This window comes from Ornithodoros turicata, chromosome 5 (assembly GCF_037126465.1).
Source record: "Ornithodoros turicata isolate Travis chromosome 5, ASM3712646v1, whole genome shotgun sequence".
NCBI lineage: Eukaryota > Metazoa > Arthropoda > Arachnida > Ixodida > Argasidae > Ornithodoros > Ornithodoros turicata.
In genome coordinates, this window is record NC_088205.1 from 51,344,257 (window position 1) to 51,363,153 (window position 18,897).

General features: G+C 44.5%; 2 long non-coding RNA genes across 2 annotated transcripts; one reads left to right on the plus strand and one right to left on the minus strand.

Moving 5' to 3' along the window:
• Positions 1–3,182: 3,182 nt before the first annotated feature.
• LOC135394460 (uncharacterized) lies at positions 3,183–9,082 on the minus strand. The gene is made up of 3 exons (XR_010422911.1): positions 8,973–9,082; positions 5,746–5,824; positions 3,183–3,392 (listed from the first exon to the last, which is right to left on the minus strand). It is a non-coding gene; the product is annotated as an uncharacterized LOC135394460 (long non-coding RNA).
• Positions 9,083–11,859: 2,777 nt separating this feature from the next.
• LOC135396028 (uncharacterized) lies at positions 11,860–14,564 on the plus strand. The gene is made up of 2 exons (XR_010423256.1): positions 11,860–12,237; positions 12,802–14,564. It is a non-coding gene; the product is annotated as an uncharacterized LOC135396028 (long non-coding RNA).
• The last annotated feature ends 4,333 nt before the right edge of the window (positions 14,565–18,897 follow it).

The window sequence follows — 18,897 nt, forward strand, 5'->3', positions numbered from 1 at the left end:
TCGTTGCTTTACAAACTAACTTTACTCAACTTAGACCCAAATGTATTTGCGTGGATTAGAAGCTACCTGACTGGTCGCTCGCAAGCTACGTTAATTAACAACTCTCTCTCTTCTCTTCTACCTGTGTCCTCTGGCGTACCTCAAGGGTCCGTCACAGGTCCCCTCCTTTTTCTCATATTTATTAATGATATGCCTAATAATATATCGTCATGCGTTCGACTCTTCGCCGATGACTGTGTCATTTATCGCGCCATTTCTTCCTCTGCCGATACTGTCCTCCTACAGCATGACTTAGACGCAATTAACGCATGGTGCTCGACCTGGCTTCTCTCATTAAATGTCTCCAAATGTGCTCATATCATATTCACACGGTCTCAACCACACTTGGTTCGTATAGTTACCTCCTAGGGACGTCGCCAGTCAGTAAACTTTTCTCGTATAAATATCTCGGTGTACACGTCACTAGCAACCTCTCTTGGTCGCACCATATTAACGCTATTACTAATGAAGCGAACCGATGTCTCGGGTACCTTCGTCGTAACTTCAAGTCAGCACCTAGTTCGGTTAAACACCAGGCGTTTACTACATTGGTCAGGCCGAAGTTCGAATATTGCTCATCTGTCTGGGATCCTCACTACGCCAACTTAACCAGTCTTCTTGAATCCGTACAAAACCGAGCCGCTCGATTCATCACAAATACTTATTCGTTTCCGTCCAGTGTATCATCCCTTAAACACTCTCTCCAATTGCCGGAACTCTCTACACGCCGAAGATATTTCCGTCTTTGTCTCTTTTTCAAATTCTTCCACAATCCCCAATTGCACCCTAACTTCATACGACCTGCCTCATACATTTCCGCCAGAGTCGACCATACCTTAAAAGTCACCCGACTCCGGTGCAGAACCCTTCATTTCTCGTATTCGTTTTTCCCATGACCATAACCGAATGGAACTCTCTTCTCCATGCGCTGGTCACCATTACACATTTTGAAACCTTCAAGAATACACTTTCTCAATACCTAGGTTTGTAAACGTTGAGGTTCATTTTTTGTAATTTCTCATATTGTAGCATATTGCTCTCATTGTACTCACTGTAAATGTCTTGTTGCTTTGATGTGATTTTCTTCTTTTTTGCCTTCCCTTCCTCATGTTACGCCCGCAGGGCCTTTGAGGTACAACCATAAATAAACCATAAATAAATAATGTGCTTTTGATAACATTTTGTTACCCTGCAGGCCAAACTCGCTACAGACGCTCTCTATAACGTTGTGCTGTCGGTTGAAAATGCCGTCCCGCAGTGCTTCAGCACGGTTGAGCTGCACTGAGAAGCTATATTAGATGTGGTAGCGTCTGTCGACAGATCCAACATACCGTCTGTTGACTATCCGGAACATTGTACCACGATCACAAGGAATTTAGTCAAGCTTTATTGCCTAACGCGGGTTCATTTTCTCATATAAAGGGCATCAACCGCGAAAAACAAGAACGAGAGAAAAAAAGGCGGCGGCTAAATAAGCTCGCACTGTACTGTACTGTATTGATTGGAGGAGACCTAAGTGTGCGGTGTGTTCCTACGACACTGCTCGTGTGTGTGTGTCTACTGCAGTGTTGTACGTAACGCAGTTACCGCGACAGATACTTTTTTGGTATCGAAGTGCCGATCGCGATATGTTTGGAAATGGGTTTTGGAAAAGTATTTCCGTTACAAATTTAATGCAACGCGATCTCTGTGACGTTACCGATACTGATATTTTTGTAGTTCCCCTACTCTTTCTCGACTGGTCACCTTTCTTACTTTTATTCATTGTGACTGGTCCACCTAGTGCGGACAAACGGAAACTTTTAGCGCCAGCTATACTGTTAAAATTCAACCAGAGTGTCTAAGCTGTATAATAAATATTCTGCTTCTATTTCTCTTTTTTTTTTCTTTTTTTGCAAAACTGCCTTCTCCCAATTTGATGGTATGCAAACTGGGTACCCACGTGAGCGAGATTTTGATGTTGCAGATTTCATACAACTTCGTATTTTCAGCAAAGGTATCCGGTAAAGTATCGAGTTACTCATTTTGTAGTAACAGTAGCGGTACTCTAGTACGTTAAAAAAGATGTATCCATTAACGAGTATCGGTTTCGCGATACCGTATACTTCGATAACGGGTACAACACTGGTCTACCGTCATGTCGTCACCAGTACTTTATCCAAAGCCGCAAGCTCGTGAGGTGGGATGCAAAAAATTGGGGATGCACTTACATTGTAACAGTAGTACACAGGAAAAAAAAAGTTAGGCGGTGTTGCCAAACATTTGGGGGAGGTGTTGGGGGGGAGGGGTCTAGATACAAGGGTGCGTCATGTGTGTAACCAGTTTCAAAGTCTTGTAGTTTAACTAATATTTAAATTCTTCATCATGTAGCTACATGTTAATTGCAACTACTCGTCGAAAAGTACTTAGAGGCGCGATGTGACATCATTTTTCGGTCTTCATAAGCCTTGTTTCACAAGTGTCGCTTAACACTCCAGAGGTTCCTGAACTCTGAATTACCACTCAACCATGTCTCCCAAACGCTGGTTAACCTCGAGGAGTCCATATTACATCACCGACTAACATGGGTAAAAATATTTCACCGTTAAATTCAAGTTTAAGGCCACCTTTATCCCGATTGAAAATTAATCGGTGTTGATGAAACCGGGCAGAAGCTAGCTATTCCATGTTAACCATGAAAGCCTAGAAACAGCTTACTTCATTGCGCTGTGATTAAACGTACGTCACACGCAGAGGTCAATAGGTCGTCGCTCAGCATACCATCCCATTCTAGATTACCATACAATGGGATCACTCCTTGATGGTTGTTGATCTTTCTACTGTATCCGACTTGCTTACTGTTGGTAATAAACCCGTGGCGGTGTTGTTATAAAGTTTGTGCATAGAACTTCCTGCAACTTTACACGTAATTTTATATGGCTTTATGTATGTCACGTTACGGCATCACATAGCATAGAATGTCGATCGTTTTGTTTCGAACGCCATTGCCCTTTCTGAAACTATATCCTCTTGTCTAATTTTCTAAAAGAAATAATTGCTGTCGTTAATGTAAACGATTTCCAAAGGCCTGCTTATGCGACATACTTACCGTTCTACGTACTGTTCTTATTTTTTTAGATAGAACCGTATATTGTGCACACAAAAGCAATGCCTGCAAATTTTATTTCATTATAACTTTGCAGTCGTACATTATGTATAGGAACATGAATCTCTTCACTTCCAGCGTTCTTCACCCGCAGGATGCGGCAAACAAAGCAGAAGGCAGTGACCGCCTAGCGAACGCACCTTCCACCTCTGCGGTGACCCCAACGGCTGCAACGGCACCAGTGGCGGCAGTCCCGGTCACGATCGCACTGCAATCAACGACAATTGAACGTGAGCCTTCTGAGTATAAAATGTCATTCGCCAGTTACTTTTCTTTTAACTTGGTGTTAACGCGCCAAACAACTGTGGAGCAGATGCGTACAGATGGAGAGAGGACAGCAGGGAGGAGTGGGAGACAGAGGGTTTGTATGCGTCCTGGGCCGACTTGAGGGGAAACTGTGCCGATATTCGCCTCGAAAGCCCGCCGAAAAACCCGAGGAAACCCTCAGACAGCACAGCCGGTGCGGGAATTCGAACCCGCGTTATCTCCCAGTCTCGGCGTGGAAAACGATAATCCTGTTGGTAAACACTATAGGGCTGTTGCAGTAAAGTTAGCACAGCGCCATTTCGGGCCCAAATGGCCACAGGTCCCAACAGTAGGTCGTTTCATCAGCGTGTTTTGCATGGTGTTTCAAACGGCATGGTGCCAAGGAAGCTACAAAACCTGTAGGAAATCCACAGAAAAAGCGGTGCTTCTTGAAAAGTGCGAACAACTCGAGACTGTGTATTTGAAAGTGCCGCGTCGGCTGCTAAACGACGGCGTGTTGCACAATTTGGAGCGCTGACGTTGCTGCTCACTCGCGCCACCTGGCCCAGAGCAACAGGTCTATGCAACGGGAGCTGGTATTCGCCACCTCATACAGGAAGCTAGTCCGCAGTGAAGGTGCGCGCTGTCGAAACCGTACACAGGCGCTGGGTGTTGACCCGTGTTTAGATTGTAGGTAAACGAGCAACCATAACAAAAATATGATAATGCGATAACCAAAATGTGCTGAATAATGTCGAGGTTTTAGGTGCTCTTCCATCCGCAATGCTGTTTTCGTTCTCTTTTTCACAGTCCTTTCAAAGGGACGTTCGCATACGTTCCAGTCGATTTCGAGACGATTATAGTGTCGTTTTATCCCTCCTGGACCACTGAATACGACATCGAAAATCCCACGCGAAATAATGGCGTAGTTTGACTGTGATTCGACGGGATACATGACAAGAGGAGACGCTGGATATTGAGAGTCCCCATACCCAATATGGATCCAGAGAGGGGAGAGGGGAACAGGCATTACGTCACTCCCTAAGAACCAGTGAGGGCGTGACCTTGAGAAAAAGGAATGCCGCGGGCATCTCATAGAATGTCGGGGCGTCTGGACCCTCCTCTGAGCGCCGCGCTCTCAGCTGTGAGCTTCTCAGAGCTTCTTAGAGCTTCTCTCTCAGAGCTTCTGCGGCCGCTGAAGCAGCGCTGATCTTTAAACTTCGTTTATTAACTAATTGAATATCTAAGACCTTTTCGGACGAAAATATCAGCCGGGTAAATTGGCGGCCGATGCCAAACATAGTGGTATCGGTTTCACAGATGGGTTTCCGGATGTGACCGTCCCTTTAATCGATCAACTGGAATACTTTTTGTCGTCGCGGTTGGAGTCTGCATTCCACCAGCCTTATATGACACTGAGATGACACGAGTTATTACTGTGGTTAGTGCAATTAGGAATATTTCCACCATTGTGCTTTCTTTTTATTTTCTTCTTCTTCTTCTCTCTCTCTCTCTCTCTCTCTCTCTCTCTCTCTCTCTCTCTTTTACGGTTCGATTTGGTAGCCAGGTCAAAATTTACGATGCAATGAAATTATGCCGAATTTCATGGCGCGATAACTCAGTGAATAATAGACCGATAGCAACCAACCGGCTAAATCCAGATTGCTTGCATGTATACAATTCTAGATAACAAGGTCATTGAGGCGGCTAACGCAATCTCTGAATGTGGCGGGCGCGGGCGAGAGAGACGGTACGCGTACCTTGCGGGCAGTCTATCTCGCGTGATGCTTGGACGCCGACCGAAGTGACGTTGGAAAGCATTTGAGATGTTCTACCTGGATCTTCATCGACATCGGCTTCAACAAAAATAACCAAAATTTTATAAATTTGCAAATTTGAATATCAAAATTTTGCGAAAATGTCGGCATATATGAAGCTAAAATATGATCAGAATCGAAGGAAACGGCAATCAGGAGAAAGGGCAGCTCGAGAGGAGCCCAAAAACCCTCCAAAGTCCAGCACCGGGGGATCGAGAGAGCTACGGGAGCGCCGACGAAGATTAGCAGCAGAAGCAAATTCGACTGCTGGGGCGCACGGCCAGCCATTACCCACTTCAATAAATGAATAAAGACTCGTATTGCATTCACTAAAATCCCGCAAAGGAGCAAAGGAATCGGAGATCGTGACGTTTTCATGTAAAACACTACGGCTCGGACACGTCTAAGCCCGCCCCATATTTTTTTTTCTTTTTTTTTGCGTGTGGGTGTTTGTGCGTGTTTTTATTTTTATTGTTAAATTGATCAGGAACATCTTACCCGTCCGTAACAACCACGACGGTCCACGTCGCTGGAGTCTCTTCCATGTTCAAGACTGGGTTCCGCGGTGTCGACCATGCTGAAAGTTTCAGTCAAATATGTAGCGATCCTTCCCCCATCGATTGAGAACATAGTAGGGGTTCCATATATTGTGCGTGAATGCTGCAGAGTGCGTTACTATGCACACTAAAAACAGGGCATTACAGCATAGCACTATCCTTGCAAGTCAATGTTCCCAACGATATCGTTGTCATTCGTTGGAAATGGAAGACGTGCTCCCTTTTGTGGCACTTTTCATGCGTGTTAATGTCACAAAAAGACAAAATACATACTCTCTCCTGCAGGAGAGCTAAAGCGCAGCGTTTGGCCTTGAGCCTATTATGTGGTGAACTTCTGTTTTAAGAGTGTATATTAACAATGAATGCACTATGCTCAAAAAGTAGCACCTGACCACATAATAGGTTCAGTTAAGTTCAAACCCTGCGCAGAATGACACCATTATCACTCCCGATATAAGTGAGAAAGCAGGGCGTACGTCTCTCATTTTCAACAAATCGATAACGATAGCTTCAGTTGATTGTGAGCGAAGTTCATGACGGACGCCAAATGGAGTTATTAAAATGCTGTAAAGGCTATGCTGATGTAGTTCTGTCTCATCTTGACTTGTTGTGCAATTATCCATGTTACATGCAGCTACGTATGATATGTATAGCGCATTGCATGTATCGGTGTTTCGTTACCCAATACATAGGTACTACGATTATAAGAAATATATATGTTTTGTTTGTTTGTTTGTTGCCCGCTTACCAAGCCTTTGGCTTGTAGTTTACTATGGGGTGTATACTATTTGTATGTTGCCTCAGCGGCGGTGAATCGCCCACCTTATCATCATCCAATATATGTGGATGTGTACGTTGCCTGTCCATTTCCAAGCAGCCTTTTACTTCTGTCCTTTACTTGGTATATAGAGTGCTCTCTCCCTAGACGTGGAACTTTTTCCCTTTTGTGGGAGCACCGTAAGAAACAAACAAATAAAAATAATATAAAATAGCAATGTCTTTCTGTGTCGTTCCATTTATTATCCACAAGCCCATTTTTGCAAGGCGAGTCGCCATCCTACCTAATTAATAAAATGAACACCTTACTAGCCACCCTGCACAACTGGACCGTTGTCAACTACCTAAAATTTAATAGCATAACAACTAAAGCAGTTGTCTTCCATTTACCGCGTAAACTTGTGACATACCCGGAGCCCATTCTTCTAGAAACCAGTACAACTAACATTGTGGCTGAAGTTAACTCATCGGGTGTGTGGTTCACCCATGTCGTGGGATACAGACGTTAGTCACATCACTGACAAAATAGCTGGTACAATTGGCATTCTAGGGCTTCTAAGAACCACCGTACCACGTAAGGAAAAATCAATGCTCTCTCTTATAACACTCTGATTTACTCACGTCAGGTATATTGTCACTTTGTATGGAGTACGACAACACTAATCAACCTGAACACGCTACTCCTATGCCAATAGAAAGTGATTCGCCACATTGCCAACCTCCCTCCTCCTCTACACCCTCCTAAACTCCTCTTTCCAAAGCTCAACATGATAAAGATAACAAATGTCTAGAACTAACGCTTAGCAAGCACTCATAGCATGTCACTCAAGCAACATAACAATACTTTCCTTAACTTAGCAGGATTGACAACTAATACCTCATTCATTACGCCGCAACGAACCTTGCAACACTGGGAGCCCAAGAACTAAGTTTGGCTAGCAGCTCCCTATCGTATAAATGGCACATCTTATCAACACACTTCTGCTAAACAATATTATCCTTGAAGAACTCACACTTCGCTCGTTAAGGTTGCTTCATATTATTTAGAACATCGTTCGTAGCTAAACTTATAGTGAAGCTAACATAGTAACACTTTGCATTATATTCACTTCTTTGTAGTACAGTTTTCCCCATTCATTATCATTAACTTATTTGTTGTTGTTGTTGTTGTTGTTGTTGTAGTACAGTTATTTTTCACCTTGGTGCAATATTGTCATCGTCACTATTGCCGTTCGACGACTGTATAAGTGTAACTAACCTAGTTATACATTTTTTTTTTTTTGCATATGTCAAACGAGAGGGGTCAGGAGACGTCACACCATACCTGGTAGCTTTTTCTCGTTACCTTCCACCAAGCACTTGGTGAAATAAACATTAGTGTTATTAATATTATTTCTTAATTGATCAATCTCTTTTTTTTTCTGGTCTTGTGGAACGCTCTCTCCTCAATTACTTCACGTACACGCATAGCCAATGTGCTTACTGTTTATCAGCTTCCTCAGTTGAAAATACTGTACATTCGATTCCTCTCTCTGATCTCTTTTCCTGCTTTCTTAAAGTACATACTTCGTACCATTTATGTGCACATAACCAGTGTCTTGCAACACATAGTAGCGCAGATATCATTCAAGCTATACAGTAATTCCCAACTTTTCCGCGCAGGTAAACGCACCGTGATTGAATAATTGATTGGGAGTAGGGGAACGTGAGGCACAGTGAGACGAAAAAGTTTGTCGATTTTTGTGTGTGTCTTTGTACAGGAAAGAAAACTTGGCATTTTTAACTCCACTGGCTAGAACAGTCTTGTTTTATAGTGGTCATACAAAATAAATGTTATCTTTGAAGAGATACTCCAACAATTTGCGAAAATATAGGTAGTCAACTCTTGTAACTGTGTGCCCCAGGCTCGTGCAGACTGGTACAACCAGTGGATGGGGGAGTATGATACCAAGAACATATAACGAATTATTTGATGCAAAGTCAACTTCGAACGTGTATAGCAGGGCTCGAGGCGTCTGGTGGCAGGAGCGCATATGCCATCTTTTGATTCTAATTCTGAGTGATTCCGCTTTCATCTACAGTCATAACGCGTAGGAAGTCCCTATTGTATATACCACAAAGAAATGTCAAAGAAAGGTCATCAAAATTTTTTTTTCCTCGTCGAAATGCGTCCATCAATACGATTTGCCTACCGATTGCGGATTCCTTGCGATTTGCGTGAACTGATCGCGATGTTGCACCGTTTGACGTACACAGTTACAGTTTTGCTTTTCTAAGGTTCCCGAATGAGGCAGACATCGGCAATGTAAATTCTGTCCCTGTGCCTCACGTTCCCCTAACTTTTCAACGCACAGATAACTATAAAGAAGCAATACAGACGGAAGTACTCACCTGGTGCATACCAATGCAACCAGGAGAAGAGTGAAAATGGCCAATGTTGACTTGTTCATAATTGCTGCTCATGTGTTGCACACTTTGGTGCACCTTTTTTATACTATTTACCCCTCTGGCTAACACAATGAGTGTCGAAACTGGCCGATGCCAGTGACAGACACGAGATTAGATAAGCAACTAGCCAGGCACTGATGTCTCGGTACATTCCCTGTGTAGAACAATAACCACGGCCAATGACTTTCCAAAACAATAGAGTTTGCTCTCAATGGACGGAATATTCCTACTCGACACATGACTCATTAGATTCTGAACAGTTGATGCAATAAAGAGAAAAACAACAAAGTGCATGAACAGCACGGAATGACTAAAAGCTTGTTTTCGTCACTGCTCCAAAAGAGATAGGATAATAATAATAATGGTACCGTGATGTTGCACGTAAGGTTTGTCTGCGCCGTGTGGCGACATGTTGCACGTGCCGTAGGATAGGACTGCGAATAATTTCGACCACCTGGGGTTCGTTTGACGTACGCCGGAAATCTCTGACACACGGTACTGGAAACAATGTTGACCCCCCCCCCCCCCCCATTGCTACCGCCCTCGGCCGGGATCGAGCACCAATTGAGTTATAAGAATCTGATATAAAAATCCTATTGTGGCTATGCCTATTTCGAACGTTTGCGCCTAAAACGTCGTTTTTTGTTTTTGTTTTCGAAAAATGCCTAAATTAATCGTTTCTCGTTCCTTCTTTTTTTTTTTTTTTTTCTGTGTGCAAAAGAACAGGATGGGACGCATTTGACCGACAATGTCGTACTATATGTTCCGCCTCAAACAGCATTATTTTCACCGCTGCTGAAAATAACAGAGGTACACATTCATAAACCTATCCCACGACTCACCACCAAGCAAAACATGCAGAGCTTGTGGGAGACACTATGGTAGCTAGAGTATTGTACGGTCAGGGTACCACACATTCAAGCTACTATATAGTGGCACGGAGCAATACGAAACTATAGCGAGAACGACGCATTCGATTGACGTCGGTCGCGTGGACGCAGCACAACAAAGCGCAATGTGGGCTCCGCGGACGGTCGCAGGCACGGCATTGCACAATGCCGAAAATAAAGGCGACAAGGCGAAGTCTGGTCAATTCGCGGATTGAGAGTTTTAACTGTTACACAACTGACGGAGTTGTGGTGCTCTGTGAGCCGTGCGGTAAGCAAGTAAGTACAGAGTTTGCTTCCGCGCGCTCACATTCGGCAGTTCAGTTACGTAAGATGTACCTCTGTCTAGCGTATAACAATCGGTCCGCGATTTGCAGGTTCCGTGCGAGAAAAAATCTCACCTAGAGCAACATGCTGCACAAAGGACTTTCCAGGAAGAGTGAACTGCACGCCGATTTGTGTACGGCACTTGTTGCAGGAAACATGCCGTGAGCGAAGCTTGAGAACCCTGTCTTCAAGAGGGGGGATAAGTTTATTGAAGAAAAAGGGGAGGAAAGATCTGTCTTCAGGACATTCTTGGAGAAGTACTGAAAGACGAAAATTCCGTCCGAGTCGACGCTGCGAAAGAAATATTTTGGCTCCACGTACGAAGGAGTACTGGGTACCATTCGTTCTGAAATAGGAGAGTCCTGCATCTGGATTGGGGTGGACGAGACGATGGATGCAAATGGGCAGTATACAGGTAAATAATAATTGGGGGTTTACGTCGCGAGACAACTGAGATCAGGGGCGGTTCACAGGGTGTTTGCTCTAACGTGTCCAGAAATTATATTTAAAGCGAGCGATAAAAGAAAAGCAAGTGGTACTTTTCTGCTACTTGAGTAAGAAACAGGTACTGCATCACTAGTAGCACCTGTTTCTTAGTCAAGTGGCTGAAAAGTAGCGCTCGTTTCTCTTTTATCACTCGCTTTAAATAAAATTTCTGGACACGTTAGAGCAAACACCCTGTATATACATGGTGGTCTGAAAATTAAATCCAGATCAAAGCAGCTGCCCGTATTTGATATCCTGCAAGTCATTGGAAAAGACAAAAGTCGACACGGTGAGTTACTTTGTCAACGATCCCATGAAAGTTTTGTATCCATCTGGAGTTAAGGTGACAAAGTGTTGCAGTGGTTTATCCAGAATCCCAAGCATCGACGCAACATTGCAAAAAGTGTTCTATCCCAGAATGATTCACGTCACCTGTCTCGCGCACGCTTTGCATCGTGTTGTAGAAGAAATCAGGAACAATTTCACAGACGTGAATAAGCTGATCTCATCCGTAAAGAAGGTGTTTCTGAAAGCCCCTGCAAGGGTGAAGGCCTTCAAAGACAGACTGCCTGGCCTGACAAACCGTTTCCTCCCGAACCGATTTTTGACGCGTTGGGGCACGTGGCTGAGAGCGGTGGAGTACCTCCACACGAACTTTGATGGACTTTGCGCGGTTATACAGCAGTTCTCGAGGGAAGAGGCCGATAGTGTGAAACGCGCCCAAGACATCTTACAGTTGACCAAGAGTCCTGCTCAACTGGCGTACATTTCAGCTAACTTTTAGTGCCTAAATATTCGAGGTCTAGTCATTTCAAGCATGAATGGAATGGAGCAAAGTTACGTGACAAGATAACAGGAAACAATAAAACAGTTAATAATTATTGCACTGAGTACAATGTAGGAGTTTGGAAGGTATATAGTTCACCTTATGAATGGAAAGAAGAAAGGAGGCGTCGAAAATGACGCAATTTTATAGACTGTTTTTAGTGGGTGATCTCGTCATGGGAAGACAGAAAAGGAAAAAGCCAGACACCTCACTGCGATAATCGTAGAATACCAGTTTATTGTATTGTAAAGCCCCACCATTGTCCCTGAATGATATCACTCCTGATTTGTGGAAAGGGGCGTGCTCTACTGTTTTGAACAAACCAGGGGCCCTATTCCCAGCTACCGATTGCGCGTGACCGACACTGTCGGTAGGCGAGGATCGCTCGCTCTCGATCGACCTTGTGGGAACGACCCATGCAACTTTTGATATTCCGACGGCGCGTCTATCGATAGCGTGCTTGAATCGTGAGGTGCACCGCACGAGCAATCGAGCTGTTTGCAACACTGATCTCGACTGTAAAACTGTAAAAGGCTGGATCGCGGATAGGGAGCGCGAGCGTGAAGAAACCGGCCGCCATCTTACGGTGCCCACAACAGTCGCCGCAGCGATCATGGCAACTTCTTGCAATTACGGTCGTACCAACCGTACTGGCAAGGTTACAGGGCCTAAATTTATACAGGTGAGTCACTCTTTATCGAAGAATAAATAGGCGTTCATTCTGTATATTTAGTTCACCATTATGAAGTGTTTTTTGCCCAAAACGAGCACTGGATGCAGGTTGCTTGATCGCTCTTCCGACGTTCAATCGAGCACATTTGCATTTTACCCGGCGGCAAATACAGTTTGAGTGCATAATATGCTTGAAAGAACACGTTACACTACACAGGTAGTGTTGTCATTAAATATATGTGCAAGCACTCGAGTGCTTTTTTGCATGCATTGCTAGCATGGTACGGTGTTCTCTGCGGAAGCAAGTGCCACATTCATTTCTTTGAATTACCTTCGCGCACAAGTTCGGTGTTACGTCATAATGAGACCACGATTGTCACCTTTTTTCATGTATTGGTATTGTTTTGTGCCTTGGTTTGATATGTGACAAAGAATCCTACGTAACGGTGGTGTGGCGCGACTTGAATAACGCCGTTGTCTGAGCTGTATCGTCAGCTTGTTACGATAGTAATAATTTGTAGCGTGTCGTGCTATTTGAAGCAGTTTTTAAGGCAAAAGTGGTCTCTCAATACAGGTTTCGTCATGAGGGCTACCCAGTGAATAATCTGTGTAGTGTGATACGGCTGGGTGTACAGGTAAGTATCACGTTCCTCATCCACTGGTTTCTACTTTACAGGAAGGAATAACCTCAGTGCACGCACTGTGGTTAGCCTATCTCAGTTTTGCATATTTTCTTACATGTTCACATCAGAAACACACCTTACACTTTAGGCTCCTTCACCCAGCAATATAATAATTAGAGATTATAATTCTTTTTAGAAGAGTTCCCCATATTCTTTTAGAATAGTTTTTCATCTTTTTAATTTTTAGAAGATACAGGGATTGTAAACCATGTTTTAAACTGATGTTTTAACATTTGTCCAATGCATTTATTAAACAACATATTCATTTTTAACTGGTTGCACCCAAACCAATGTTCTGATGTATTATTTCCTTTGTTGTCGATGCACCATAAAAACTGGAATAATCATCATCAATGCAGGTTACTTCACAGCTGCCTCGACATACTCAAGAAATGGGTGCAGAACCTGCGTAATGCCTGTAAAGTGGAAACTTCCTCTGCTCATTATTTTTGTGTTTACTTCTCCCCGCACTTCGCGGAAAACGACCGGCCACCGTGGGGTTTTACCGTTGTTCCTCCCACACACGTGGTCTGGAAGCAGTCACCAGATTCTGACTCCAGAACACGCAGGATCGGGTTTCTGTGAGCCGCGCCTCGCACATGTCCGTAGCCGATGAGAAGAGGTAATAAATTTTGAGTTCGAAGACGTTGGGTCAGTCGAGCTAACGGTTGTGCGAGGGGTGTCGTCTTGTTATATTTTTGCTGAGTGTTTTCGTTTGAATAGCGCGAAAGGGGGACATCGGGGGGACGAAAAACAACCCAGAGAGCGGGGGAGTTTGGGAAATTAGAGGGACTTGGCCTGCGGACTCCGTAGCAAACGGACCTGCTCGGAGGCTCGGAGTGACTTTGCCATATCATGTAAATTTTGTCCACGTAAAATCTATTGCTGTAAATAAACCTGTTACCAACTATTGAAGATCGTCTACTGTCGAGTACCTGCAACTCAACCGTCATCTTCATCGACAACTGGCAAGCCACGGGGATTCAAGAGAGAGGAGAAAAGAACCAACTTTACTATGCCCACAAACTTTGATTACCACAGCACCTCCAGAAAGTATGTGTCACATGCGATTTTTAAGTGTATTCACAGTATATAATACCTTGTATTAACTGTTGTAGATCTAAGCCGTCTCTACACTACACTCTCAGAAATTAAAACCGTGAGAACCGTGATAATTGTTTCAGTTAATAGGCATGCACATATATGCTATAAGAAGAAAATTATTTCTTGAGAATACACTTCTCTGGCTACTGGTGTTGTTTACATCTACTGTTGATCACATTCATTTGTCACATATTATATTCTTATATGTATTATTATATTAACACATATTTGATCACATTAAATTCAAAATGCATCATATATAAGAAAATACAAGGAGGGAAGTTGCTATTCATTGCTCATTCTAACCTAAAATTGAGTGCTACAAATTTAGAGAGAGTACCTGTCTATTGTCATTCCTAAAATATATATTGTCATTGTAGCAAGGTCATAAAACAATAAATGTAGTCTTTTGTGACCTCCTTGCACGTTCATTGTATCCTGAAACGCATAAGTGCAAGAAATAAATGTTGAACTTGAATAAACTTGATGTTGTATAAATTTGATATAAAATGTTGAATAATATAATGTATGATATAAAATGTTGAACAAACTTGAACTTGTATATTCTCTTTACTCATCAGTGACCTTCTTTACAAAAGCATATCGTGTTAGATTTTTTTGTTTACGTTTCACAGACGGGGTACACGAGGGCCAAAATGACAAAATCACAACTGTTTCAAGCTCCAAATCGTCCTGCTGCAATTATCCTGTTGCAGACCATACGTGTGTAGTGCAAGAAGGCCCTTGCACATAAAAGTGTAAGATGGGAGTCACAGTTAATGCAAAGTGGTTCCTATGAGAGACTTCGATGCTGAACAAAATTGTGCAAACTGCGGAAGGTGCCATAGAAGATATTCAGAAAGCGTGTCTGGTCTCACAACGGTGCTACGGCGCTCTCTTTTAGATGACGATGATACTCATTGGAGTTTCAGACGTGCAGCTGCATTTTTTCGAACGTGCTCCACATAACAAGCATGACAAAGTCAGCACTGGATAGCAGGCCCCCGTTTAAGCAGCTTTGCTCACGCTGCAGTTGTATTCAGCAAAAGCATGTGAGTACTCAAGAAGGACATTCAGTTTGGCACAACCGCGCCTGCAAATAATCAGAACAAATGAAGGAAGAAACAAACAAACATAGAAGGGCTGTACTTCAAAAAGAGGTAAATCTTGTGTCTCAAGGAGGTGTTACCACTTTTAAGTAACTTAATTGATTAAGCTTACATCACTACCTGATTAACTGTCCTAACGAGCGTGTTCTAACTGCGTGAAGCAATTAGATCACGCTCACAACGTATTTGGGCTGCTTCGGTGTGTCCATATTTGCGAGGCAAAGCACCGCAGTCGTTCACTAAAAGACACTTTCTGCGGCGGTGCTTGATATAAATCATACGAAACCGATACACGGCTAAAACAACGGCTGCGATTCTACAGAACGATCTCTTTCTGCCATGAGAGTATATCCTTTCCCGGACCGTTCTTTATGGAACAATTTTTGTCCAGAACGCAGCACGGGATATTACATACATGGTGGTTGTTAACCTCACATCGTTTCTTGTTGAAATATTGGCTGGGAAACGTACTGTAGTACAATCCCCAGCGCTGCACTGCTGTGACGGTCTAGTTTCGGAATGCAAAACATAACGTAATTAAGAATCGAACGGCAGGACACCTGTGAAACACTGTTAGGATACATCAGTATACTGGCACCTTACAAAATTGTGTGATGACAAGCAACGATCAACGCCTGCAGCGCTATAAATACTCACAATCTCCGTTGCCTCCCATTGTTTTCTATGGGCGCACACTGCGCTTTAGGGCCTCCCAACATGGCGGCCCGAATGCACGCCTCTCCCCCGCGAGCCCCTCTCCCATGCGCCATCCAGCCTTTATAGATAGAGATCAGTGGTTTGCAACCGATGGCACGTGATGCGTGATGTCACGTATCGACGGCACCGAGCGTTTGGTATTTCCTTGCCTTCTAAACGTGTCGCTTGTGAACGATGCTATCGGTTGAGTGTCGGTGCACGAGCGATTTCTCGGACCCAGTCGTTTGGCCTGTCGAGTAGCCAGAGCATGCAACGGAGATGGCTGCAAGTTACTTCGCGTGGCTGCTATCGAGGCCAACACGGTCGGAACCTATGTGCACGTCGACCTGCCTTCATCGCTCTGTGAGGCAGAAGCTGCCTCGGGCGGTGCCATATAAATGATCGTGATGCGGACTCCGAGGCCGGCAGTGACCGTATCCCGAGTCTCCTGCATCCCGGTCGTCGCCACTTGCCCAATCACAGTGGCGAGCCGCTCCTCCAGCTCAGAGAGCGATTCTTTCGGTGGGGGACCTCTTCCCGTCTCCCGCGTGTGATGTGAGATGCGAGCTGCCTTGGCTTTGGTGGCGCTTTTCCAGTTGGTCCACGTCTAAAAGTTCCCATTGAACACAACTTCAATCAAGTAGTGGTATATTGCAACAAAAATAACATATATATTCTGATGATGCAGGGGGGCGGTTTTCCACTATGAGTGGAAAGCTACCCCATAGCTAGGGGTTCTAATGGTGACAATGATGAGTGATGACAATGAGAGATGACAGGAATGATTGGAGCGGCGATGGCGATGATGAACGTGATCGTGATGGTGGAAATGTCCGAGAGCGCTGGCGGGGTCATAATGAGTTCCTTAGGCCTGTCACCTCAAAAGAGCCAACTACATGACGTAAGGTCGCCCTGGAGTGGGCCGCGGTGTCCCAAGGGCCGATGACGGGGATATTGCAGTCGTCACTGCTGCCGCGAATTTTGAGATTTTTGTTGGTGTTTCGTATCTGATACTAATTTACGCACCTTTCTCCACCTCTCAACGGGTTTCACTGCACCACCGCTGGCGTTCACACGTGTAGCCAGCTCGCACCACTCCCTATTTCTGTCTTGCGATGTGTAGCCAGCGGACAGCCCACCCGTAAAGAGATTACGGTGCTCCCCCACATAGTCGAGCACAATGTGAAACTGCTCCGATGTGAGACGTGAAGCGCGTACGGGTGAATCCGTCGCAGCTAGAGGAAATTATACTAAAAAAAGAAAAACAAGCACAGCTTGTTTCTTTTTGTTTTTTGTTTTCTGCGTCGTCTTTTATTGCCTATGTTTGCTTTTATCTCAAACGCACAAAGTTATATTTGCGAACGCGCTCGTGCAATCGCTTTGTCGTCGTCATCTGGGATGCGCGTGACAGTGACGTTGAACACGTCGACGGGCTGAACGATAGCTGAACGATAGCTGAACCCAAGCGCGCGATCGTTAGACGTAACCCGAAATACCAAAAGTGGCAGGTATCGTTCCCGCCGCCTCGATCGCTTCGCCTACCGACACCATCGGTGGTCCGGAACTACATGTGGTAGCTGCTCAACGGATTGTGAAGTTGTCAGTGGTTCCTTTGCCTTTGCCTTTCGCACCTCCGACTGTTTTTCACTGCATGTATTCACTGTCAGCCGTGGAAAAATTTGCTAGAGCGGGAAGCCGCTATAGAATGTAGCAAAAAAAAAAAAAATCATTACACACGTTGCTAGCTTATGAGGGTCAGAACCAGGCGGCAGTCGTCTTCTGGTAGTTCGTGTTGAAAGTTGCTCTTTTTCACGTTCCCTTCTGCTGAGCTCTCTCCGCTGAACAAGCGTGCGCATCGGTCAAACGACAGGATCGTTCACGCGCGGCTCGTCTGGAAGCACTGGAATACCAAATTCTCGGCGCTGTCGTTCGATGACATCACACACCACGTGCCGTCGCTTGCAAACGACTCGATTGCGCGAGCGAGGCACCTCGGAATAGGGCCCCAGGAGAGAGAACGACGTCCTTCGGGATTATGATTGGCTAGGCCCAATGGCCATGTTATGGGGTGAGGTTCTGTGAGTGTCACTCTTTATTTTGGATATAGCGAACCCTCGTAACATCAGACATTTTGTGATTAATTATGAAGGTCTGTTGTATTCGTGGAGGAAAGAATGAGAGAGAGAGCCCTATCGTTCGACCGTGTGACCATAGAGATATCGTGTGACAAGACGATGGCGCCTCGCTGCAATATTTGTCTGTGGCGGCATATGCGCTGTCGCGCCGCGCCGCCAATGTTTTGCCACGCGCCGTTGACGACGCCGGTGCCCGCCCGGCGCTACGATGTGTTTGCGCGTGTTCATAGTTGATGTACGGACCAGTGTTGCGGATTTAAATAAGGGGATTTGATTTAAATCCGGATTTAAATCCATGAAAGGGCTCGTGAATTTGATTTGGGATTTGATTTACGGGGAAAATATGGCGAGGATTTGGATTTGGATTGAATCACATTTTTGACAGATGATTTGGATTCAGATTCAATCACGTTTTTTTTCGACGGAATTGGATGTGTATTCGGTCGAGCCCTTAAGGGAAATGGTTGGATTTTGATTGCTGCGAAATTTGACGTTGCCGGGCAGGCAGATTCTCTGTCAGTCGTATCTGAGGCCGTCTCTATAATTACGTTTTTACAATACGTTTGGCTGAATTGCATTTCATATGTGTTTACACATGACGCAATGCAACTCTTAAAGGAGGTATTTCCATGTATTTAGTTTCGGGTTTAATAGTTGTAATATTGTTCTTCTACGCTTCGTAATTCTATTTACAATCTATTGTTCAATTCTTCTCCTTCATAACTTGTGCAGCATTAATACAAAAACGCACTCTCTTTCGTATTCGGGCGAGTACACGCACCGCCGTCCAGATACCTCTATCCATTGTTACGTCATCTGAAGAATTGTAGCACCCAATCAGACGCCAACGCGGAGGTACCGCTTTACCCTCTTCAAGATGAACTTCACTACATGGCACGCTCCTAGCCAACCATCATCCCGAATGACAACGTTTTCGTCTCTG